Genomic DNA, 27,150 nt, shown 5'->3' with positions numbered 1-27,150 from the left:
GGGGACCTTAAAAAATGTTGGTGCTTGGATTCCATCACTGCAAACTCCGATGGTACTTAGTGGCCTGGGGTGCATTCTGACATAGGGAAGTTTTTAAAGCTCCTCTGGTTATTCTAATGTGCAGCCAAGGTGAAGGAGCACTGCCTGGAATGGTGGACACAGAAGAGAAGTGTGGTCCTTCCTTCATAATAACAGTAAAAAGGGGGAAAAGGAAAAGGATGGTAATTGTATAAGAAAAGAGGCATTGAATTGTATCCTTTCATAACACCAATAAAAAAAATGCAAAATATAAATTAGCCGCTATGACATAGATGTAGGAAGAAAGACACATTGGTTTTTATAGTTGACTCCCATTTTTTCACATGTGCCTTCATTATTGCGGCCTCCTTTTCATCATAGACTAGGTGCCCTTTTTTCTTGAACTAAGTCCTGGTCACTGCTCCCCCTTCCTTTTGGGATGTGCACAAAGCAGCGTGGCTCTCATCCTAAAGTCAGAGAAAGGGTAGAAGAAGCAGGGAAACCTTTGTTGAGGTGCCATCAGTGTTTGTGCACTGAGCTAGGCATTTTATATAATTGGAAATGTAAATTTATTGCTGCCACTCCTGCTGCAAAATTAAAAAAAATAAAACTATATATCTTTGTATCAACCTTCCAGAGCTATGAAAAGATGATTTTTTGAGTCATCTGTATTATTGCTTCTTTCCATCAGCTGAGATAATTTAGAGCTGATGGTACTTGCAGTCAGCAGCAGCAGGACAGCAGGTTGTGAGCATGAATAACTCTTGGAAATAAAATGCTTTTACTAGGAGCATCTGAAAATGTCTCCAACTATAGATTTTATAAATTGAATCACAGATCTACAGAACGTTGGCACTGAAAAGGTCTGGAGGGAGCAGGTCAAACTCCTCTTTTTATAAATGGAAAAAAATGAGGTTCAGCTACCAATAGAAAGTGACATTTGCCTTTTAAAATGTAATAAGCTTCTAATAATCCCCATTATGAATAGTTCCCATTGTTTACAACTGAAGATGGCGGTCAAAGCATATGTTGGTGAAAGACTGTACATTCAGAGATGAAAGCTGAAACTTAGACAAAATTAGATGTTCATAATGTTTTTGAGTCCTGAAAAACAAAAACGTATCATATTGGCAGAATACAAATCATACTGAAGAAAAGTTTTTTGGTCATTTAAACTGCCAATTTTAAATTTAAAATTGTCAACTAATAAGTTTAAATTTTCATTGGAACATGCTTGTTGAAAAATTGAAGATGAAGATTAATTTCACTTTATCATTCTTCCTTATTTAAAAATTTTTATATACTTTTTTAGTTTTTTAATTGAAGTGTTTTATTTTAATTGCGAATGCATGCTCCATTTTTTAGAGAGGCCAGCATTGTGGTAGTGAGACCTTGGGAATGAAGTTGCCTAAATTCATATTTGAGCACAACAGCTTGCTTCCTGAGTGATCTTGGACAACTTAACTTCTCTGTGCCATAGTTTCCTATAAAATAAGAATAGGAGAGTTCCTCATGACTGTGGTAAGGACGGGTCGAATTAATGTACAGAATCTACTTGGAAGACTTCCTGGCACAGAGGAGGGGCCATGTACTTAGGTACAGGTATTATTATACTCCTGCTGCTTTTATAATCCAGGTAAACCTTGAGTCTTACTGATATCATCTCTAAAAAACATCTAAATATAAACTCTAAAATGGAAACTCTAAAACTTCATAGTTGTAGCTAATTAACATATAAAGCCCAACCAAGAAACACACAGTGGAGACCAGTTAGCTGCAGACACCTGTGAAACTTTCTGTCCTGCATGGACTCTAAGCTGTCACTTCCGTCACTTCTGAAATCTAAGGCAAGCTCAGGAATAGAGCTTTACAGCTTGACCTCATCAGGTACCCAGACCCATAAGCTCAGACCATGGCAGGGAAACAGTTTGCTGTTCACATGTGCATTTTCAAAAAATAATATTAAAATGAACACTGTACGTATTTTGTTGTGTGTTTGACATCATTAACAGAAAAGAAAAGAAAAGAAAAATAAAAGGAAAAAAACCCATGCAGTTAAAAAATAAGGAGGCTATGTCTGAAAATTATTTTTTTTTTTAAATTATGCTTAGGATTTAGTGACCAGTTAGGAGAAAAATCATTTCATTGGTGTAATCCCTTGATTGACTAAATATTTTTTTAATTAGGAAGAAGAGCGTGTTCCTTTTACCACCTGGGGAAAGTGTATACATATAACCCTTGGTGCAAGTGCTCTTTTTCTGGGTAAGAATCTGCCACAGACTTCTTAAAATCTAATGTGAAATGCTGAGGAAACTGAAAGTCAAGCTGGGGAATATGTAGTCTCATAGGGAAAACTGTTTCCAGAGAACACCTCAGCCAATGCAGGGCTCCAATCTGGAGGTTCCAGAGTCTCTTCTGCTCACAGTGCTTCCCCCAGTTTTTTTCAACTCATTTGTTCAAATCAGATCCGTGCTTTAGGATTCTCCAGGTTCTGATTGAGACCAGATGGAGGCATTAAGAAATCTAAAATTTTCCAAGAGTAACAACCAAGGTAAAATGCCTAAGAATAGCCTAACAAAAGGATAGTAGGAACTGTCAAAAAAATTAAATAAATAAAAACTACTGAAAGACATAAAAGAAGCTTTAATCACATGATTCTAGATTAAAAGATCATATCTCCAAAATATCAGAAGTTATAAAATTGATTTGTGGTTTATTGTGAATAAAATCATATTACTAATATAATAATTAATAAGACAATGAGAGTTTTACTAGCTAAAGAATAGCCAGATTAGAAAATAGGACAGGAAGTCCAGATATGGTTTCTGATATCAATAATAATTTAATATATGAGATGGAAGGCATTACAAATCAGGGAGATAAATAAAGGTTATTCAATAAATGGAACATATGATAGCTACTTGAGGGGAAAAGAAAAAATTGAAATAAAACAGTGAACCATATATTGTGAGAAATTCCAGAAATATTTAAAAAAGTAACACAATTAGAAAAAAACTAGAAATAAATATGGATGAATATACAACCTCTAGATGAGCAGTAAGTTTCAGAGGAAAATATATAAAGATTTCCATGCATCAGAAGCATCCTAATTTTAAACAAAACACCAGAGGATGTTATTTGTTTACAAATCCGACAAGGGGCTAATTCCTTCAATACACAGAGAGTTCAGATCACTTCAAACGTAACACCAAAAAATCTCAGGAGCGTAGAAGGCAGAGAACATGAATACATATTCACAAAGGAAAAAATAGATGTCACACTCCAATAGTAATTCAGTCAGTGCACATCAGAATGAAATAGTTTTCCACCTCTCAAGTGACACAGCTCTGTTTATGAGGATGAAGAGCCAGTGATCACCAATCCCATGCCTAGGCTACTGGATAGTTTTTGTGAAGTATGGTTGATTTACAATGCTGTGTTAGTTTCCGGTGTACTCCTCCAGCCTTCTTAGAGAGCAGTCTGGCAGTTCATATCAAGAGTCAAAAATATTCATATGCTTTAATCCACTAATTCAGCTTTGAAAAACTTTTAATAAGGAAGTATTTCAAAATGGCAGGGAAAAGTCAGTATGGATGAAAGTCACAGACATACTTTTATATGTATATATATATATAAAATCTCAGCCAAAATATTCTTCCAACACTTCACATAGTAGAATATTTTGCAGTCATGAAAAAGTGTGTCCATGAATATATTTTATGACATGTCAAATGTTATGCTTATGATAGGCTTGAGAATAAAATTAATATATAAAATGATTTTTAATATACAAACAATGCACAGTTCTGAAGGAATTATGTCTATAGGTAGAAGCATTTTTCTTATTTTATTTTTTATTCATTTTCAGAGTTGGAGTCTTTTGATTGTAGGTGACAAAATCAATCTCCAATGTGTTTAAACAACAACCAAAAAATGGGGATGCATGGGATTTATTGGTTCCTGTAAATGAAAACCTCAGGTCTGAGGTCTGGCTTCAGTCAAGGAGAGATACTGTAGCCCAGATGATGTCAAGGGCTGCTTTTGTCCTCTCTTCATCCTGTGTCCAAGGATGTCTCAGCATGCTGCTTCTAGGCACTCAGCATCACAGATCACACATCCATCCAAGCCAAGAGAGGTCTCTTTTGGCAGCTTCCTCTCTTGATAGAGGAAGCTCATCATTCACATGGGCACCAGCACTTATCTCCTCACATAACAGTGACTTTTACTGTGTTATTTGCCAATTCTCAAATCATGAGTGAGACCAATAGAATGAGGGGTATTATTTGTCTTAAACCAACTGAGATCTACCTCTGGTGCTTCAGAAAGAGTGTGTCAATCAAGCTTAAATCACAGGACTAAAGATAGAAGGGAAGTTATTTATCCTAAAGCAAAATCTGGGTCCTCTTCTAAGACTGGGGACAGCTCCAGGACAGCAGTTCTGTCCACTACTGAGTGCTTTCAAATTTTCATTAATGAGCAAATATTAAAGTTATGATCAGAAAAGATGATAAGTAAGAAGAAACTTGAGGAAGGAGAATGGAAAGCTTTCCTGTTTCTTAAGAAATATTGAACCCATTAAGTTCTTGGAAGAAAAATGGAAATGTGTCAAGTTTGTATACGTTCTGAAATGAATTAGAATTGATCTCACAGACCATGTAGGAGGCAGTGCTATACGGTTAGTGTGTCTTTGGGCTCTTTGAGTATTTCAGTTCTTTCACTTAATAGTTGTTTCATTTGGGGCAAATTGCATCATCTCCACGTGGATCTATTTCCTCATCTGTAAAAGAGATATAATATTACATTTCCCACAGGGTGATTGTGAGGATTTAGAAAAATAGATCTGTGCTTAAGCAATAGTAAGCATTTAAAGAATTTAACTATTTTGATTACTTAATACATAATTAAAAAATTATTATGCAGACTTTTTAAAAATGCATACTATTTAAATGGCCTATATGTGTTGTACAAGAGAGTAAGGCTTAATATACCTTCTATAATACATTTTTCTCAGCCTTAACTAATTTTCACATTTAATCACACACGCACACCAAAATGTTATTCCTTTCACAAGCATGAAGCCTTAACTGTGAAGAAAAGGATAATGAAAGAGAGTAGAGGAGGAAATAAAATGCTTTCTCTAAAAACTGATGGCTTAAAAACTAAGAAAAAAACACCTTTTTAAGACTTTGGTCACCATATTCATAGCTAATAATTAGGTAGAGTTTTTCACATGACTGTGATTAATGTTCTAATTGTTTTCACAATTAGTAAATCATTGACTCATCACAATAATCCTATAAATTGCTATTATTATCCCCCCATTATATGGGTGAGGAGATTGAAGCCCCTAGAGGTTAAGAAATTTGCACAAGGCCCCACAGCTAGCATCAGAGCTGGGATCCAGATGAAGGAGTGTGGCTCCAGGAGGGGCTTGTAAACACTCCCTCTGCTCTCCCCTGCAGGTGCAAGCCAGCCTCCCGCTATTACTGTAAATAACATGATGTGGTTTACTTAGTCTTGAAATTCACATTCTTTGGAGCTTTCTCTCTGGGGAAGCCATCAGGAGCAGCCAGGGACACTGAGACATGCTTCTGGACTATGACCAAGAAGATAGATGGAAGGAAAACAGTTTAAAAATGGGATCTTTAATGTGCATTCTTCAGTGGCCAGAAAAAAACCTGCCTAGTGAGGAACTGAAACCCTATCAGCCACGTGCAAATTATGCTTCACACCCCCGTTGCCCTTGGGTCCACACAGTCAGAACTACAATGGATCAGGGACATGAATCTTGTGCAAATGCAGGGAGTATGAATACCTGCCATTTTAAAATCTCAAGGAGTATGAAAAGCATGTGAAGCTTTCATCAACAGAGATCTGCTGTCACTTCCAGTGTTTCCCTCAGGACATGTCCACAGCTTCACTGGTCCTATTCAGAATGAAGACGACAGCTAGCACCTGCTGGCCCCTGAATCAGTGATAGGTTCTCCCTTTAAAGGAAGCATATCCCCTTCACGGGTTACAACTAGTTCATAACCTACGTAATTCTATAGATGTAGAAGGGATATTTTCATTGGTTCTGCTATCACAGACTTGTCTCCAAAAGAACATGTCACCAGTTACTCCATTTTCACCCATTTAAAGATATACTTAACAGGCTTCCTTCTTTAGTGCAGTTTTAGGTTTACAGAAAAATTCACAGAAAGTGGAGTTCCCATATATTCCCTATGCTCTGCACACAGCTGCTCCTGCTGTCAGCATGTTACATTAGTGGATGCACTCATTCTTTTTGACATCCTTCATTCCTCCTACCCTAAAGATTAACGTACCTGATATTCACATCTCTTGTGGCATTTATGTGTGATTTACATCACTTCTCACGTTTATTTGAGGTTTAGAGCACATGCATGTTGTCTGTTTAAGCGTGGGTTGGGGCAAGTTTTCTGTGTAAAAATATGATCATTAGTGAGTCTCATGCTGCTGGGTTTTTGGGTTGTCAGGTCCTGTTCACCATTGCTTCAGTTATTGGGATCATTTCCTACGGACTCTCAGTGTTCATTGTATTTTCTGCAAAACTTCCCAAGAACCTGCATGGAAGAGACCCAATCCAGAAGTACCTGACTGTGCAGATGGGCCACGCCCATCACTGCTTCTCTCATCAGTTTTATCATCATTGTGACCCTGAAGGCAGTATATGAGAAAGTGGCAATCATGAGGACTGACTCTGGTAAGCTCCTACTGTAGCTGAGGTCATTTCTACACCACTTTTAGAACCAGGTCAAAACAGAAACTGTATCTTTTGGGCACTTCAATTCCAGAACTTTACAGTCTTTAGAAAACGTCAAGGGTAAACGTATTTTCTCTAGCCTATATGAGAAGTGAATTAGCTCCGGCTTTGCATTAGTTAAAGGGACAAAGCAAGCATTAGAATGTCCAAGCTCTGTGTAAAGATGTCAGTACTGAATAGTATTTTCAATTACATTAGATCATGTACCCTATTGTTGAAAGTAAATAGTCTCTTTATTGCAAATAAGTGGAAGAGAGTCATGGTTCCAGTGGCAGATTTGCTCGTGTGTTACGGAGAGGACAAGTAATCACAGTGTTATGTGTCTTTCCCCGATGCTGTTCCTGTTAGTGTAGCTCCATTCTCATCATCTATAGCTTCTATAATAAATGTTTCTTCTCTCTGGCTTTTATCCCAGCCAGCGGCTTAGCGGCCCAAGTGCTTCCCACAAGCTGCATGTGGCTGGGTCGTTCTCCCAGTGGTCTGCTCATTAGTCATCTTCTGAAAACACTAATACCAATTTAAATTCTAAACTAGGAGGATGACCTGTTTTATGTTCCCCAAATTCTTCTAGCAAGTTTCCCCGTGTATTGTTTGTTTTATTCAATAGTCCTTCCTTCCTGCCGTTCAGGGAGACAAGAGAATATCATTTAGCAGGATGTTCAGAAGTAGTTTTCTATAAACTTATACCTGACAGAGGACAGTTCTTGCCCATTGGATACTGTTGTGCTTACAAATTTTAAGGAACAGCTGACTATTTTTTTTGCCTTGTGGGATATTGTGTTCATAGTGTGAGAAATTCTTACAACAGTGTGTACACTTGGAATTAACATAGTAGCTATGTTAAGGAATTCAAAACAGCTTAAATGAAAACAGTGTGAATTGTGTATATATATATATATATATATTTACCGTGTTAACTCATGTATCCGTGGCTTTGATTAGTCTCAAAGCTGTTCACAGCTTTAGAGACTTAACTTTTCTTTATTCTAGCTGCAGAGCTCCCAAGGACCAGAATGACTATGAGAACAACCTAGCCATGGAGGTGTTCTTGTTCCAGTTTGCCAACTACTACTCTTCGTGTTTCTACATCACATTCTTTAAGGGCAGATTTGTGACTTATCCAGGAGATCCGATGTATCGGCTGTGAAAATACAGAAATGAAGTGCTGTGAATACAGCTTTGTGTTCTGACAGTCTAACCTGGTTCAAGTTTTCCCCTAGTTGCTCAAAGAAGAGTGTCTTTACTGTCTGATTCTTAGATTTTTTTAGTCATAAAATAATGACTTTATTTCATGTTATAGCTATCTAAAATTTAAATGATATTTTCTTTCTAATATTCCAGTGTGACCCAGGTGGCTGTCTCCTTGAACTGATGACACAGCTGACAATAATCATGGGAGGACAGTCAATCTGGAATAACACACAAGAGGTGTTACTTCCGTGAATACTAAGTCATGTGATCTTGGGTTGAGAACGGCCCACCCATCCAAGTCATTTTCCTGCATGCCCATCTCTAAAACAGGGGAGACTCTGCTTATTAAAGTCTCCAGATAAGATGATCCATCCAACAGTGTAAACGTACCTGCTGTTTAATAATTATGCTTAAATACCTTCTTTTTATGTTTAACTTAAATCCCCAAGAGCTATAATTTCTGCTTATTAGCCCATCACTGGGGGCTGACTGATCAGAGCACTTTGAGAGATGGCCCTTGTTGGGGCCGTGAGCTAAGATTTCCCACAACTTCCCACAACTTTCTCCTCCTCTTATACATGCATTTAAAAATCCATAACAGGAATTTGTTGAGTGCCTAGTATGTGCTAGTCACTGTATTAAGTGTTGTACATATATGTGTGTGTGCATGTGTGTGTATAACTTAATCACCCAAACAATCCTTATTCTTATCTCCCTTTTGCAAATGAAGATCCTGTGGCTTAAAGAGGGTAAGTGATTTGCCCAAGCTCTCATTGCCAATAAGAGACCACTGTGGGACTCAGATGTAAGACCCTATCTCTCTGAATCCATGTTCTTCTAAGAACAGAGGCTCTCTTGGGGTCCTAAGGCACAGGTTTACATAATGTTTTAAGAGACACTTGTCTAAAATAATAACTACAGAGGTTTTGACTTACTGTTCTCTTCTTAAAAATGAGAAAAGCAGATATTAGCTAAGGTCACACTGTCCTTTAGATTTTCACATAAGCCCAATCCCATATCAAGGTGGACAGTCCAGTGTTATCTGCATTTTCTGCACAATTCAAGGAGCTTACTGTGTTCACTTTCTGTTGCTGCTGTAACAAGTATCCCCAAGCGTCATGGTAGTAGGAAGAAAAAAGAAAAAGTCTCCACTAAACAACACAAATTATACCTCCTAGTGTTCTTGAATGCAGAAGCCTGCTGAAGTCAAGGTGTTGGCAGGGCTGTTTCTGAAGGCCCCAGGGGAACCTGTATCTTTGCCTCTTCTGGCTTCCAGAGGCCACCTGTGTCTCTTGGCCTGTGACCTATTTTCTCTCTCTCAAGGTCAGCACGGTGTGCCTCTGACTCTGATTCTGTGGTCATATCTCCTCTCCTCTCTCCCCTCTTCTGCCTCCCTCTTCCTCCTTTAATGACCCTGGTGATTACACTGGGCCCACCTCTCTCTTAGAGTTGGCTGGTTAGCAACCTTAATTGCATCTTCAACCATAGTCCCCCTTTGCCAGGGACCCTGACCTCTTCATATATTCTGGGGATTAGGACATGGACATCTTTGGGGGGGACCATTTTTCTGCCTACCATGCTAACCTTTTTAGGATAATGTTTGGCTTTCAGTTTCTGTTCTCACAAAACTGTTGATCTCTCTTCTGTCTTGCCTTTCACATCAGCATTCTTCTCCTGGCCAACCTAACTGCAGAGCTCACCCCTCTCTGTGGTGTCCCCCAAAACCACTTACACAAGCAAGCCTTCCTGATGTTTGGAGCATGGAGGAGAAACTCAAACAACTTGAATTTCGAAATAAAAAACATCCATCATTTTAAAATCTTCCATGCCACTATAAAAAATTTATTTTTTAACTTCTTTTCTTAATTTTTTAACTATTTTAAACTTTGTTACTTTTTTAAAACTTTACTTTTTTTCTTATCATCCTTCATTGTAAGCTCCTGAAACCTGCTATTCTGCCCACCACATCCAACTTCCCTTTCATTGTTTCTCCTCCCTTCCCTAAACCATCCTTCTCTCTCCCTTAATACCAAGTTTCTGTCCATTCTCTTTATAGGGCAGTTAAATTATTTTTCTTTCTTTCTTTCTGTTTTTGCAGAGTGAACAACTTTGGGTGTCAGTGTGTCCTTCCACATTTCTTCACAAGGGCTTCATCTTTCAGGTTCAGTATGGATTACTGGGGCCTGTCTCTAAACAAAGGCATTTCCCTTGTCCCCCAGCTCACAACACCCCTCAAAAAAAAGATTCTGATCTTTTCTGTGAAATGAATCTTTTTTTTCCCTACTGTACAGTGCACAACTCTTACACTGAGCCCACAGTCAGATTTTTCCAGAGGAGTAAATGTAGCTCATGTGCAAATAATACTATTTTTCTCTGTGAAAAGAAATAGATCAGATAGAGGAAATACTAAACTCAGGTTACTCAAAAGAATTTCCTTAAGGAAATAGGTTAATTATTTAACACTAACTTTTGTTGAACCTTGTTGTGAGTAAGCTATTTTAACCAATCAAGGAGAAGGATATATTTCCTAAATTGGTACTGAGAAATTCATGTGAAATGAAACTTGCTCACATGAACTAGTTTAAAGTAAAGGATGCATTATAGTATCTGTGGTCTGTTTATTCTTTTGCTTAAGTAAGATCATTGTTGTAGGTTCCAGTGAGCTGAACTTTGCCTCCATGTATTTCTACTATGGGCTAAAATATTTAGGGAATATGTTTTGAATTTTAATTCCCTTGTTTGAAAACCAGGAATGCTGAGTGGTAGCCAAGTTCGAGGGTGGCTTGTGTTTTCCTCACTGCCTCTTCTCTTTGTATAAGGTGCCAGTCTCCTTCTTACTTTTTCATATTAAATCCTAACATACCAAATATGTATCAGTAATTCTTGCTATGCCAAAACTACACCCATCATCAAATATACATAGGAAGGGAAAAGAAAACTTATCAAAGTTAGCGACTATTTTCATGCTATTTAAATATGTCCAAAGGAACATAATGAAATGAAAGAACTCACCTGCCTACACCCCCCAATTCCATGTGGGGCTCTTGAGTAGGATTCTGGGAGCAAATGAAGAAGGACAGTGAAGCCATGATCCAGGCTCCCTCTGGGGTCTCCCCAGCACTTGGATCAGCACCTGGTATATAGTAGGTCTCAGTCCAAGCCAGCTGATGAGTGAGTGACTCACAGGCATCGAATGCATAACATCAGTGAATTAACAGCATTATTTGTAGGACTCAGAGAATAAGCTGAGAGCCCTGTGGCCTTCCCAGCCTCACATACTATTTTGATATTGGGATCATTTCTGGGAATGTTATTCTGTACTTGACAAAAGGCTATTATGACTCCAGGGTTAAGCAACTTGCCCTGGAGAAATTTTAGGATAAAATATTAAGAAAAATAGTTAAATGCCCAAAATGGCATAGCATTGTCCTTTGGTGTTTAGATAATGTATGGCTGTAATTTTCTTACTTTATGTTTTCTACATTTTCCACCGCGGGTATGCACTACTATATAATAAGAAAATCTCTCTTCTCCAGATATGATTTGGTTAGAGGATGTGGCAGAGACATATAATAAGAGAATCTTAAATACATGTGTCTGTAATTCACTCTTTAAATTGAGGAACAGGAAACTCAGGAATGAAATAGGTTCAGAGAATCAAAGATACTTGTATTCAAGATTAGCAAGTGGGAGTGTCCTCAACAGAAATGGTGATTATCTATAATGCAGAGATTAAATGTGATAATGAAGGTACAAAGACAACATGAAGTAGAAAGTGCCATGTGGCAAGCACTGAGTAAAGGGCAATTTACTATGATTATGCCAATCTGTGGTCAATTCCCAAGCAAATGATTGTGTAACCCCTGCTAGAGGGAGAAAGCTTCCAGCCTTGGCCAGAGAGGGGGGAGGATCCAGTGCCTGTATTTTTTAAAATGTCTACAGGTGCTTCGCATGTGCAAATTGATATCCCTGCACAAGAACCATAACTCAACAGAAAACACAAAAGACCGAGGACAATGATGGGTAGACGACAGCCCAAGATTTTCTGCGACAGATGAGTGGCTCCACTCAGGAAGACTGAGAAAGAGGGTCAGAGTCTTAGATAAGGACAAGCAAGTCGGGACTTCTAATATGACCTAAAACCATCGGCGGGGGAGAGCAATTCAGCACAAGAAGTTATTGCCAGATGAGTTAGCATGGAAGTTAAATCCTGGATCCAAACCATGATGGATTTAGGTCCTGGAGGGTAAAAGCCCTGTTTCCGTGGGACATGGACCGGATTCCACAAGAGGCTGAGACAGGAAGTATGAAGCAGAGAAAAATTCCCCCAAGAGACTCCCGAGTCTGGGTGCCAGGAAGGGTGATGGACGAGCGCGGTCCCAGCGCCACCCGCACCGCAGGGCTCCAAGTGGCTGTGGAGCTGCGTGCTCCTGGTCGAACCTCAGACCTGACTGCAGCACTCTGGGCTGCATACTGGGGAGCAGCTTCAGCAGCAGGCTGTCCCCGTCATTCTCGTAGGTTCTGCAGTGACCCCCAAACCTGTGGCCACGGTGTCCCCAAACCAAGGGTCTAACTGACTTCAGCCTTATTTATAGGTGGCCACAGCCAGTTAGCCTGTGCTGCTCAAAAGGAAGATCCCACATTTTAATGTGTTAGGGGGGTTGCTAATACCTGGCCTGCTCTGAATCGTTTCATCCTGACAGCAGCCTGGGCAGTGGAAGTTTCATCTCCCAATTTTATTTCAACTTTTTTTGTTGAAAGTATAGTTGGTTTACAATATTGTGTTAATTCTTGGTGTACAGCATAGTGATTCATTTATACATACATATATATATATTCCTTGTCATATTATTTTTCACTATCGGCTATTAAAATTTTTTGAATGTAGTTCCCTGTGCTATACAGTATGACCTTGTTGTTTGATGCAAAAATTACTAAACAAGGTATTTTCAGACTAAACCTAGCCATGTATATGACAGAGTTGAGTTTATCTCAGGATTTAAATGTGGTTTTGATCTCCAAGATCTCTTTATCTACTTATCATAATTAAAGAGCCTGTGGACCACTTCTCAGAAAAATGTTTTAAAATCTTAAGATTTAGAGAATAAAGAAGGAAGATAATTATTCTGAAAAGCAGATATTAAAATATAGAAATGGACGTTTGTGATACAGTAATATCTGAATTATTGGAAGAACGTGTTGAATAAGAGGATCCAGTGGTGGGTCTACTAACCGCAACTTTCTGCCATAGCAGTGAGTGTAAATCATCTTCTGAAATCTGCAACAATTGCATTTTGAATGTAAATAAAGTTAAATAACAAATAAGCCATGAAGTGTGGATTCAGTTTCAGGGGTATCTTCAGTCCATATCCCCACCACTTCCCAGAGCTCCCTGCTCTTCCCCTAATGTCATTGAAAGCAGTGGGGAAAGTTTGTGAAGCAAAGGGCATGTTCCATTGCAAAGAAATCTCGTAGCAAACCTGGGAGCATGGCCAGGGAAAGGTTAACGCTGAGATCAGAGGCAGTGGGAAACCTAGCAGGGGCAGCTCCTTACAAGTCACATCACATACTCTGTGTGTGTCCGTGTGTGTGTGCATATAGACGTGTGGGCATGTACGGTGTATACACCGGCCTTTCGTGTGAAGCTGCCTCTCTGTCCAAATTTGAAATCCATCCAAACGTGCAGTGCAGTCAGCCGAAGCTTTGCCAGACGCTAAGTTGTCTTTTGTTGCTCTGTCTCTTCTCCTGAACTCCACGAATAAGCCACGTGCCAGCTGTTGCTTTCAGGGACAACAGCTCTGTAGGCTACAGGCCCATGCCTTGTTTCACTGCCAACCCCGATTTCATTTCAGGACAAATTGCCATTTGAAATAGGGAGAAGCATTCAGTTGGCCCACAAGCCTCTGAGTGAGGAAAAAAGGTAACCTTAGAGACAGCTCTGTGGGACAGCATCCAGGAGGGGGCAGAGCACTGGGCTGTAAGTCGAGGCTGTGTTTCTTTTAAGCTCTGCACTGACTTTGAGGCGGCATGTCACTTCTCTGACCCTTGATTTATTCTGCTTAAATTAGGGCCTTGGACCTGTTTGATCCAAAGTTAGAGTAACACTTTTTCTTCTCGGTGACCCTCCATGGCTCTCCAATTCCTACAGAGGGAAAAATGCCCACATCCTCACTGTGGTCTCTTAGGCTCCACCCCCAAAACCACCACTGATTTCCTGTTTGCTCTGGCCCACACCAGTCTCCATGCTGTCTGTCCAGCGTGAGGGACCTCCAGGCCTGTGATCACTGTTCTCTCTGCCCACCCCTTTGCCTCCTTCTTTGCCTTATTCAAAGGTCACTGCACCATCCCCAATTCCTCCCTACCACAAATTCCTCGTCCTCCTTTATTTTCCTCCACAGCACTTATCACCAGCTCACAGACCCTGTTTTTCTTTCTTTTACTTATTTTCTCTGATGATTTTCAGACTGGAAAGGCCATGGTGGATAATAGCAGAGAAATGGGGGAAAAAAGACAAATGAGGGAAGGTATCTTCTAAAAGCTAAAATGCCCACCTGAAAAGGAGGTAGGAGATAAATTAGCAGTCATTACAGTTTTGGTAAACACAGATACGTAGTCAGGACTAGTTTTCACAATGTTTGTGGGTAGGGTGGCAGCAATAAAAAGAAATTTATCCTGAAAACAAGAAATTAAATTCTTGGGAAGATGATGTGTTCAGCTTGAACTGTCAGTAATACTTTTATGACCTTGTTCTGATAATATTCTGCTTTATAATTTGATCTGTTTGGCATCTGGGTCATGAATCTAATGGTGCCGCAGTTTCAGAAGCAGAACAGACCACCCCACGATGGGAACGGTACTGCCATCAGCAGCCCATGGGCAAACTGGGGTTATTTTATGAATACCTTGAAATGAGTAAGTCATCAGTGGAGATTTCGGTGCTGTCAGTTATACTAGAGTATGTTTTGGGTCTCAGAAGCATCGGTTACTGAGCCAAACAATGACCATCATACCGAAACGGAGCCCGCTTTTCTCCATTAGATGCAATTATGCAGTCAGGCTTTCAAACACAGGGTGCCTCTGTGTATATTTGTCAATATTTATGTTGTAAAAAGCTGAAGATTCACTGCCAAGGAATGAAATGGAATATTCATGTAGCCCGTGTGGCACAGCTGTTGGCTGATATCCTTCTAAACAGAGTCATGTGAGCCCGCCAGCCTGTGCAGAAAGCCCGCAAGAGCATCCTGCGTCATGGCAGCAAGGTTCACAGTGTCACCCCTTAAACATCTCACACCTGCCTTTCACATTGTTCCTTTTCACATTCTTCTGACCGATGGTTTCTGCCTGGTTCCTTGAGTGACCTCATGGCACATCACTGGCTTGAATTCAGGATGAACTTGCTGATCTCAAATATCGGCTAAGCACAGATCCCCTCCTTCTCCAATGTCTTTGTCCATTTCTGTACATTTGCTTGGGCTCTGTTTCTCTTTGGTTGAGCTTGGTTTTGAGATCTCAGTTGCCTTTAAATGGTTGTATCTTAAAATAGATTTCCATAGGAAAAGCCATCTTTTCTATTATACATGGGACGCTTTTATCTACTAGAAAGCTGATGATGTGCACGTTTTCTATCTGAGCCCTTTCAGCTCACCACTGCCTTGAATTAGTTTTTTTTTTTAAAGCTTAGGAGACAGAAAATGATTTTGGCCAATAGGCTTTGCATTTATGCATGAGGGTTCATGTCTGCAAAGGCACCATTTTGTGCTTCCTGTTTATAAGTCTAGAGATAGAGGAAGGTTTTATTTCCTAAATCACATTCTATATATAAAATAATTGCTTTTAAAAATATACATTATACATGGAAACGCATCTTGTTTCCTCAGTGAGTGAAAGGTCAACTTGTGGCATCTTCAGTCAGTGATGCTTTGTGGCCTGGGGACTGATTTGAGTTACATTTTTGCTTTTGCTGTGTTTCATGACCAGGTTCCATTAAAGGTGCAGCTGCAGTCCCTGGTGTAGAAGTTATGTTCATTTATTTTGCTTATTTTCAAAAGGACTATAAGACAATGACCTGTTATTCCAAAATGAGTCATAATTGTAAATATTTCTTATTGGAGCTATTATCAGCATTAATAATAACAACAACATTCTGGGGGCAGCAAAGCATTTATTGTTTTAACACACACAGAAAAAGCCTTGGAATAAATTTATTGTTCTAGTTAAGTCAAATAAAGGGAATTGAAAGGAAAAGTTGTAGGCTTTAGGGAGAAATTGATAGGATTTTTAGAACTTTATAGTCTCATTAAAATACCAAATAAATAATTCAGCCTCCCCCTACCCTGCAAAACAGGATGGAGTAACATCAATTCTAGAGAGATTTTTCAGATTTATTAGTTTTCCTATTATCTAAATAATCCATAATGAATTAGAAAATTCAATCCATTTCTGAGAGTAGGCAGTCTGTTATTCTGTATTCAACGCTGGAGTGAAACCTATTTTTTGTTCTTTTGGTTCATGGGAGATAGCATTTCCAATTGCTTTTTGAATTATTTTTGTTCCTCTAAAATAAAGTGCCTTTGGTGATGATCTCCTGACCTCAGTTTCCTCCTCCCAGTTTTCCCCATGATCATTAATGACACCCCACCTGCCTTTTTAGTTATACCTCTTAGCTGCTGAAGGGGAACAGCTTCTGAGAGGTGATCCTGGAGCCCTCCACCCGTGCTTCATTAGGCCTCGCACCCAGACACCAACCCTATTCTCCTTCGCCTGAAGTACCTTTCTCTGCTTTTCTGCCTGGAAGGATTCTTGCCAAGCCTTGGCAGGAACCCCTCCACTATTTAGAGATTTTCTGCTCTCCTCTCTAGGCATGAATTGCACTTGATTCTTCTCTTGATGGTGTGTGATTGTGTCCGTGTCCATTGTGCTCCTCGGCTGGACTGATCCTGTTGGAGGCAGTAGTAAGGCTTTGCATCTTCCTGTCCATGTCCAGAGCACCACAGCCTGGACCCTGGTTCTCATACGTGTTTAAGTGACTTGAGCTTGGAGTTTCAACACACTCATGTACAACTCTTAGATGAGTTGGTGGTAACATTGCCCTCAAAGCCCCCACAAGTTTCTATATGGCATATGTTTTTTTCTGAGTGAAATTTCTCTTTTAGTTGTTTTAGTGAATTCCCTACCATCCTTTGAGATTATTAGAGTAACCATGAGTTGTTAACCACAATAGCTCTCCCCCCACCAGCAAATGATCCTGCTGTCTGGGAACTCAGACATGGGACATAAGAGAAATAATCTATCATTCTTAAAATCTGGAAGCCATAAGATACCTTTTTGTACTTAGAGCACCCACAACACAAACACCAGTCTGTCAAGAATTTGGTGATGCCTTCCCAGAGGGCAGGTGCCATAAGTGAAATGCAGTGAATGATGAAGTGAGACCTCTTTGTCTCTGGTACTGCCTCTTCCACCTGTGCTGTGTTAACTTGATCTTCCCTTCATATAATATGTTCTCCTTTTAATTTACTACAGTTAATATCAGTTGTTCTTCAACATCTCCTTGCACCTGCCCCCTTCATTCCACCTCTCTCCAGTGCTATCCCATCCACACCTCTTCTGCGCTCTCCAGGACCAGGCCTGTCTCCCCCACGCCCTCACCTCTGCTCTGTCTGCCCACCACCTGCACTGAGATTTCCTTGTCTCTGCAGAATGAACTTTCCAAAATGGCAGCTGAGTAACTGGGGGGAATGTAGACCGCTCATCTCTTTACTCACTCATTCATTTATCCACCCAACAAACATTGAGCACCTGCTATGCCAAAAACTGTATCAACTGCTGGGGAGACCAAGACAGGTAAAACTTGGTGTCTGCACTCCCCAGGCCAGGTGAGGCATGGCGAGTAGTTGATGGATTACTAAGCAGGTGAATGCAAATTGGACTTCCTAGACCTGGAGATATTTGAACTGAATTTTGAAAGATTAATGGAAGTTAGTTCTCTAACATGTGGTAGAGAAAGTGGACACTTCATGCAGAGAGGTGGAGACATATAAGAGTACACGGGCATGAAGCAGCTTGGCCAGACTGAAGAACAAGTAGGGCTAGAACAAAGTATCCACAGGTGGGAATATAAGGTACACAAGGCCTCTGTCATGATGAGTATACCTTATGTATCCTTAAAGAAACAGGTATAAATTGGAATATTTGTAAGCAAGAGAATTGCATAATGTTTATGTTAGAGAAGATCTGGTTATTCTGGCAGCAGAATGGAAGATACTATTTTGGGGGGAGGCCCATATTTGGGGGAAATGATACTTCAGGGGGCCACCCCAGGTAACCCTGACAACAAGTGGCACACACGTGCAGAGAGGCCCTGGGCAGAGTGATAGTGACATGGGAGGCAGAAGTGGTAACTGCTGTAGAGGTGACTGCATGGCGGCAGGGCACAGAGCTGCTGAGATGACTTTCCAGCGACCCATCCGGAGAGTGGGTCTGCAGGGGGAGTACAAGAGGAGAAGCTGGTTTTGAGGAGGTGGCTCTGTGTGTGGCATTTTGGGTGTGAAGTGTCTATGGGACATCTGAGGGGTGCTGTCCATTGTTAAGCTGGATTCACCAGTCAGGATCTCAGAGGTGCTGTGGGTGAGGCCATGGGGGTGATTCAGTCCTCCCAGACAGAGGATTGAAGACGAGGCCCTGGGGAAAATGGCCATGTACATGGCAAATGGGAGAAGAGAAATCCACCAAGAGAAAGAAGAATAGCAGAGCAGTTGGGAGAAAACTAGTTGAAGCAACACAGGGAAGACTGTAACCTGGCTTAAGAGGGATTTGAACAGTGACTAAAAGAAGCATAGTGAGAAAGGTGGGTGTGTGGGGCAAAAAAGCAAGAGCTAAAGCCCACCTTTAATTGCCAAGACTGGGGAAATGGAGGAGAACTATACTTAGGTAGCCTTTAAAAAACAGATCTGTGTATATCTGCCTGGGCTTTTTAATTTTATTTAAGTAAAACAAAAATCAAGGGGAAAGAACATTCCACAGAGAGGAAAATATTTGTCCACAGCAAAAGCTACCTGGTAATCAAATAAACAGTTACTGAAAACGCCCGCTGGTTTGGAACCCACAGCCACCAACAGTGCAACTCCTTCTCAGTGCCGTGGTGAGGGCCGTGGGGGATGCAGGGCTCTGAGCCCTGGAGGAGATATCAGCACATGTACTTCCCCAAGAAACTGGAATTTAAAGGGAAGAATAAAGTGTATAAAGTATCAGAGAGCAATACAGGGCCGTGAGAGAAGGTCAGGTGAGGGTTAGTTTTGTTTTACAGTGGGCTTTTCTGGCCTTGCTGAGTTGCTAGGCCTTTGTTGTTGTTGGTCTTTGTTCCAAAAGCTTTTTAGAAATTTCTTCTCGCTTGAATATCTGAACAGATTAAATCATGTTGGGTTTTTTTTTCTGGTGTTCTAGTTTTTAATTAAAAAAAGTTATCTGGAATTTATTTTAATGTCAAAAGTGAGGACAGTCTACCAGGACTTCCAATGATTTAGCTAATTACTCCAATAGTTGAATCCACTGATTTGAAGTGTCAGTTTTATAATATTACTGAAATCTCATAAATATCCACATCTGTTCTTGAAATGTATTCTATTTCATTCATAATCTCAGTGCACTATTTCTAAACTGTTTCCATGACCATAGATTAATACCTCCTAGAGTTGGTCCTATTTTATCCTTTTCCAGAAGGTCCCTAATATTACCAATTCAAACATCCCTCCTCATTATTTTACTTGTATATTCGTGTATTTTTCTGGAAGAACTTTAGGATCACCTTTCAGCTTTTTTTCTTAAATCCATTTGGGATTATTAACTAAATTTGCATTCAGATTCTAAATTTATTTTGGAGAAAAAGTGTGCTATGTCCCCCAAATTTGAGTCTGCCCAATGAAGATTATGGTGTATTCTACTGTTCATTCAATCATCTTTTTTTTCTTTCTTTTTTTAACTCATTTATCAGAACCATCTTAACTTTTTTCACTAATTTATTTCTAAATACTCTGTGCCTTTGTTTTCATTATAAATGATTTCTGGGATTTGAACTGGGTTGATTTCTAATAAAGTCTTAATTTCTAGCTTCTCTTGAATGAGAAAGAGATCTGAGAGTGTGGGGCCCACTTTCCAATATGGTGATTGTGAGCAGTGCATTTCATTAGGATATCCACTTGCCAATTTGCCAGTAACTGCACCCACTTCAAACATTTCTGTTACTTACCTGGCCCCTGTAGGCAGATGAGTTCATGTAGGGTTTGGTGGGTTATGGACACAGATACTGACATCACTGCTGCCACGCTGCTGACATTGTGGCATCACTAACTCTGGTTCTTGCCTCTCTGACCTCCCTGAATATGACAGCTCCTTCTGGGCTATGGAGCTGCTGCATCTTTCCAACACTGTCTGCTTTTCTGCAACCCACCCCTGCCTCTCAGGTCAGAAGCAAATGTCAGCTCCTCCTACCCATCCACCCCATCCACGGTCTTGCCGTTCCTGGCACGAGAGGTCCCTATCCCTTGACTGAGCAGTAACCCTAAAGGGACCATAAATTTGCCTCTCATCCACTTTCTTAGTTACATACCTGTGCTAGTTTACTTTAAAGGTCTGCCAGTTAGGAGGGGAGGGTCTAAAAGTCTTTTAGATCTCTGGCCTTATCATTTCTAACTGCTCCCCCACCCCATGGAACAGCTTACCACAGGTCTCTGTTGCCCCATCTGTAACAACGCCGTGTAAATTACAGACAAAGAGAAAAGAACTTCCAAGCCACCACCATAATTTTCACTTCCTGTGACCACACAGACCATAGAAATATCAAAATAAAAATTCCTGAAGAAGGATATTTTGCTTATGAAGACACTTTAATTGCATACCTTTCTGTGACTTGTAACAACTTCATAGACCCTCTGGATGTGCTGCACTCACCTTCCCAGACTCAAGGGAGCTTGCTCACTTGCCTATTTGCAGCATATTTCTTCCAACATTCTCTATGCATAGCTTTCCCAAAGGTACATTTCTTATTTCTATTTAAATTGTTAGATACTTCCAAAATATTCTTTTTTTAATCCTCAATTACAAATCATCTTCCAAGATTGTATTATTCAACACTGAGAATGAATAATATGCTTCAAGATTCCCAAGTTTATTATCAGCAAATAACTATGGTTGGTTAAAGATTTTTAAGTATGTTATTCCTATTAAGGTTATATACGTGAAAGAAACAGGTTGTAATTAGTCTTCTTCCCAGAGATTTTATATTTGTCTTTTGATTGGATTCTTTCACTATTGAACATTATTATTACCATGACTGTCTTTTCTCTTTGGGATTTTGTTCACCATATGCCTCCCTCTCTTTACAGGAGTAAAGGAATATATGTTGTCCTTCCATCCATCCACCACTCCATGATGTGTGTCTATTCCTTCAACAGTTATTCAACTTGGATTCACCACCTTATTTGTGGCCTCTTTTCCACTGGCCCCACTGTTGGCTCTGGGGAACAATATATTGGAAATCAGAGTGGACACGTGGAAACTTGACTACCCAGTAGAGATGCATGGTGCCAGAAAAAGGCCAGGACATCAGATCGTGGCTGCCCATCATGCAAGGAACAGCAATTCTGGCTGTGGTGGACCAATGTGAGTAAAAAGGCTTCACACGGTGAAGACCTTGAAAAGTCCAAACATGCATTAGCGGTCCTTCCTAAGGAATCCAGTGTTGGGTATTGTTTAATATGAGAGGGAGAAGCTAACACTATCCTCGTTAAAAATAACATAGTTGTTGTAACTGTAATTATTATTTTTAATATATTTTCTTTATAATTATTATTTGTGACTTACAAGGGCTCTTACAGAGGAAGTTGTTAAGAAGTGGGACCATTATACTGTTGCTGGAGTGTTAATTCAGTAGAAGCATGATAATAATATTAATAAGTACTCACTCTTTTGATCCTAACATGAATATAAAGTTTACCCAGCAGTGCTTGTATAATGGAGATACAAATCTATCTGTTTAAGAGTTTGTAGAACCTAAAATAAGAGCAGTCATTCCACCGTAATTTACCATATAGTCCAGATTATCAGTTTAAAGTGGGAACTACCTGATGAGGCCATATAAACACTTTGTGCATCCCCAAACATTCATTACATTCCTGGTCCCCTGGGGCAGAGGTTCTTCCAGGGGGTGTTCACATATCTCCTCCCCACCCCACTCTTGGCCTTTACTACCCACTGTTGTTCATTAGCTAAGCATCCTCATGCCCTGAATGTGTCTGAGCTGTGAGGGAACAGAACCCAGCTGTTTACAAACTGTATTGACTATGGCCAGTCTGAAGAATCTCTCTCATTCCCTGCCTCCACTCCCACAGGGCAACTGGGGGCTCACAACCACAGATTCCCATGCCAGCCCATCAGGGAACCTCCTTCCCTAGAAATACCCTTACAACCAGGGCTGTTTCCTCCCTTACTACACTGCCAATTTCACTCCCAGATTACAGTCCCCAACAAAAGGCTGTTGCAGTTTGAATTTCTTAATCAAGTCACACTGGCCCTGAGTCCCTGGCATTTTCCCATGAGCATTCATAGAAACAGAACAGGGCCTGGCAGTGGCTGTGGGCCAGGTTCCTGGGTTATGGGACTTGCTGGGCACTTCAGGTTTTAGATTCTGGCCCGAGCTCAGCTCCCAGCATGGCAGATTCCCATCTGCATGATTTCGGGCCAGGCTTCAACTGTTCACAGCTTCATTTTATCATCTGTAAACAGAATAATTCCCTGCCTCATATTTTAAGACTGTTACGTACCACAAAGTGTGCTTAGGGAATTCAGTGTGTCAATGCATGGAAGTCACACAACCTGGTCCTCAGGGAATGTTAGTTATCTTCATTATGCACCATCGATAAAATTGGCTGCACAGACTTGGCCAGGTATCAAAGCTACAGGCACAAGAATTTGACAATGTGTCACTGTCTGGATCATAGTCACAATTTTACACAGTAAAACAAGATTCCTGGGGCCACTAAACTGTCAGCCCACCTGACTCCCCACCCCAAGAACACTCACTTTATCTGATTTGCTTGCTACCCCTACTTTTTGGAGAAAGTTGGCAAATCACACACAGATAATGACTGCTAGATTATGTCCATTTCCATTCACTCAAATTGCCCCATTTTCAGTATCCACTGTGCTGCAAAACATAGACTAATGTTCAGAAATATGACAGCGAGGCCTTTCCAGTTCCTCATTCAGAGAAGTATGAATCTGTCATGTTTAATATGTCATATGACACTAAGCAAGGCAGGAAAGCGGGCTCCTGTGCTTTAAGAAAATTTTTAGCAATGGCTTTTAAAATTAAAAGTGTTTTTGTTTGACCTTCAGCTAACCAGAAAATTCAATTGACTCCTATTACCCATTACTCAGGTGTCCTGGTTTGATTGTATTAGGCACTTTTTCCTCATCACCCTAGCATGGCTTTGCTCCATCAACACAGATGGATTGTCTCCAAGGCTGCTCCATGTGCATGGGCGTGTTTGTGTACTCACGTGCACACACTGATTGGTGCCACTGATCCATATCCAGTAGTTTTTCTGCCTTATAACTCAGGCATTGCTTTATTATACCCTAGAAAACTGCTTTTAGATCATTGATTGTACTATAGACCATCCTCTTGCCCACATTAGGAAATGACATCTTCCAAGACACAGGTCCTGTGTGCTTGTATATATGTATAAGTAAGAATTAAACATGCATGTCATCCCCTCACATATTTAATTTGTGCCTTCCCAATCAAATGTGCATAGTAAAGGCTAACTTCCCATAACGGTAGAACTTTAAGGAAGTAAGAAGAAGAAATTAGCCACCAGGGAGAAGACAGGGCATCAAGCAGGAGTTTGGTATCAAATAATTTATTCTAAAGCTGCTCTGGCTCAATAAATAAGTGAAATTGACATTATTGTATCATGCTAGAGCATCTGCTATTGAAGGCTGATTTTAATTTACTTTGATATAAGTGGAAAATTGTGTTGGAACAGCATGGGAAATGAAGCACACTTCATCTATCTGTACTCCCGCAGTGTATTTCAGAGCTGCTCAGTTTTGAGGAAAAGTATCTTGTCAGGAGACAATAGAATTGTTTTCCTTGTTGGAATTTTTGTAGCTTCCAGAAGCACATCTGCAGGTGATTATGTAAAAGTCTAGAGTTGAATTAAATAACAGGAAATTTTAGCCTATTGAAATCTAGGAGAAGTGAAATATTTTTGCTTACCACCACCACCAACACCATCACCACCACCACCACAACCACCAGGCAAGCACGTGTACACCCAGAGAGATTTCACATCAGAGGAAATGACAAAGCTGGTTCTGTTACCGAGGCCAAACTTGTTCTGCTCACTGCCCAACAGTGATAAATAAATAAATCAGGAGATGAGGTTTTGGGGCAAGGAATAGTAACTTTATTCAGAAAGCTGGCAGACCAAGAAGATGGGGGACAAATGTCCTGGAGAACCATCTTGCCCGTCAGAATTCAGGCTCCTTTTAAACTAAAAAGGAGAGGGGGTGTGGTTGATTGTGCAAACTTCTTGCTGCAGGCATTCTTTGTTCTTGTAGCCATCCATGTGGGTCAGGCTATGGTGTCCCTGTAAACCTCCAACAAAACAACGGTTATTCTCTATTTTGCAACTTGCCATCTCTGCCTAAGTGCAGAAATGCTAACATCATTAAAGGTCAGAGCCCCGAGAATAGGCTTTCCTGTAGGTTTTAGCCTAAAGGCAACGTTGTTTTACGAAAGATGCAGAGCCAGCAAGATTAAGCCTGGAAAACAGGACACAGTGCTTCAAAGTAAAGGAACAGATCCAATATGGCGTCAGATTAATTCTCCTCTATTACAGTTCTAGTTGGGGGAAATTTTGCAATAGAAAATCCCCTTAGTTGTTTTTCTTGATTTGCCTGAGATCTTGTTTGTTGGCTTGTGGTCTCATGGTGTCTAAACTCTATGTTAAGATGAATACTATTAAAATCATATGGTGCAGAAAACATATCTGTTCTGCTTCAAAAAATGACTGAAACATTTAGCTTTGTTTATTCCCATAGAATTTGGATTGAATCTATTTTCGACTTTCTTCTTCCTTGAAACCAGTTTTTTACTGGAGGGTTTAAAGCCCAAATTAAAGAATTTTGGAGAAAACTCATGTAATTCATAAAAGCTTTACATCCGAATTTAAGATTGACCCATATTTATACTTTTAATCAAGGAACATGTTAAATTTTGTTAGTTGATCACTTATGACTTTTTTAACTTTGTCCATGTAATCTTTTGGAAGTTGAGAGGCTTAGACACTTGATCTAACAAAACAGGTATCATTGCTTGACTCTGTGAATGGAAGAATCCCAGTATAGATACCTGCTAGTGCATTTTATTAAAAATAATAAAGAATTCTTGCTATCTAATAAAGCAACTGACAGAAGCAATACTGAGTGTTTAAAATAAATCAGATTGTGGGTTCAATTATCTAAACAAGTGAAGATAGTATAGGGAAAAATTATGAATTTGAAGGAAAATATATTTTATGCAATTAATATTCTATTTTTAAGAAGCAAATGATAAAAAAAATCAAATTTTTAATCGTTTATCTACAAAGGAGCTATATAAAGCCAACTTATCTTCATAAGTGTTACAAATACCAAAGGGCTATCTAAATCTACATTATTAAAGAATAAATTATACAAAATTGATCTCCAAGGTTGATTGATTTTCATGATATTTCTAATTTTTGATAATATAAATTTCATATAACATATACAAGTAGCTCTTGAGTTATCCACAGTATCCTAGTCTACATTTATTCTTACTGTGCTTAAAAAATGTAATAGGCAAGGATCAAGCCCTTGCTTTTGAAATGCCACTGGACTTCTGGATATTCCCTTAAGTTAAAGACCAAAAGCAAAGTAACTATTCTACTTTAAAGCAGTTGCTCAAAGATTTTAAGACATTCACTATCTATATTCTGTTTACAGGAAATAATTAAGTTTTCTGAATCTTAAAAAAAAATCTACTGCTGAAATAGAAATTCTGGCTTGTCTGTTGACCATAAATAAAAGGGCTCTAAATTAAACCTACCTTTACTGTTTTCTTCCCAGCACAGGCCATTGTCATCACTTTCACACCAGACACGATCTCCTGTCTGGTGTATTGCTGGTCATTCTCTGTACCACCATAGGGGGACCACCTGCATGACACCATGGAGGGACAAAACAACAACAACCTCTGCTGGTTCAGCATCATGGACTTCAAAGCAGAAGCAAGGAAAATCCATACATTAGGCTTAGTAACCATACCTCATGCAGGTAAGTTCTGTTTACAGGTGTTTAAAAACGTATTTCATCTTTTGTAAGACTTTTATTGTAATATAATTCTGTTTGATATCACAGCTGCAAGAGGGTTTTTTTTTCTAGTTTTCTTTTCAGATAAACTTTAAAAAGGAAAAGATATAAAAGTTAATACAGACTAGGGTTAGAAACTTCAAACCAAACCATAAAGCAACATTTTAAAATGAGAGTTTCAAGTGAGTACAGGGAGATGGATCCAGGATAAAACTCTTTTTTTTTTCTCTATTTTATATTTTAGTGCTTTATTTTGTATTAAAAAAGTTTCTTTTTTTCTTCTTTTTCTCTTTTTAAATTTTTTTTACTGAGTAATAGTCATTTTACAGTGTTGTGTCAAATTCCAGTTTAGAAAACAAGTTTCAGTTATACATGAACATACATATATTCATTGTCACTTTTTTTTCACTGTGCAGGAGAAAACTCTCATATGTTAGAAATGAAGAAACTCTTAAGAGTTCCAAAAAGTAAGATGATTCAATTATTATGAGTAATGTGTTATTTAAGCACACCCTGATGATCCTGAATGATGACAAACTAGCACAGTCACTTAACAAAGCAACACAAAGACAAACAATGTAACCTGGTAACCACTAGTTTGTTCTCTATAAGTCTGTTTCTTTTGTTATATTCACTAGTTTATAATTTGTTGTATTTTTTAGATTCCACGTATAAGTGATATCATACAGTATTTGTCTTTGTCTGCCTCATTTCACCAAGCATAATACCCTGCAAGTCCATCCATGTTGTTGTAAGTGGCAAAT

Source organism: Camelus bactrianus, chromosome 8 (assembly GCF_048773025.1).
Source record: "Camelus bactrianus isolate YW-2024 breed Bactrian camel chromosome 8, ASM4877302v1, whole genome shotgun sequence".
NCBI classification, from domain to species: Eukaryota; Metazoa; Chordata; class Mammalia; order Artiodactyla; family Camelidae; genus Camelus; species Camelus bactrianus.
Note: the sequence above shows the minus strand (reverse complement) of the source record.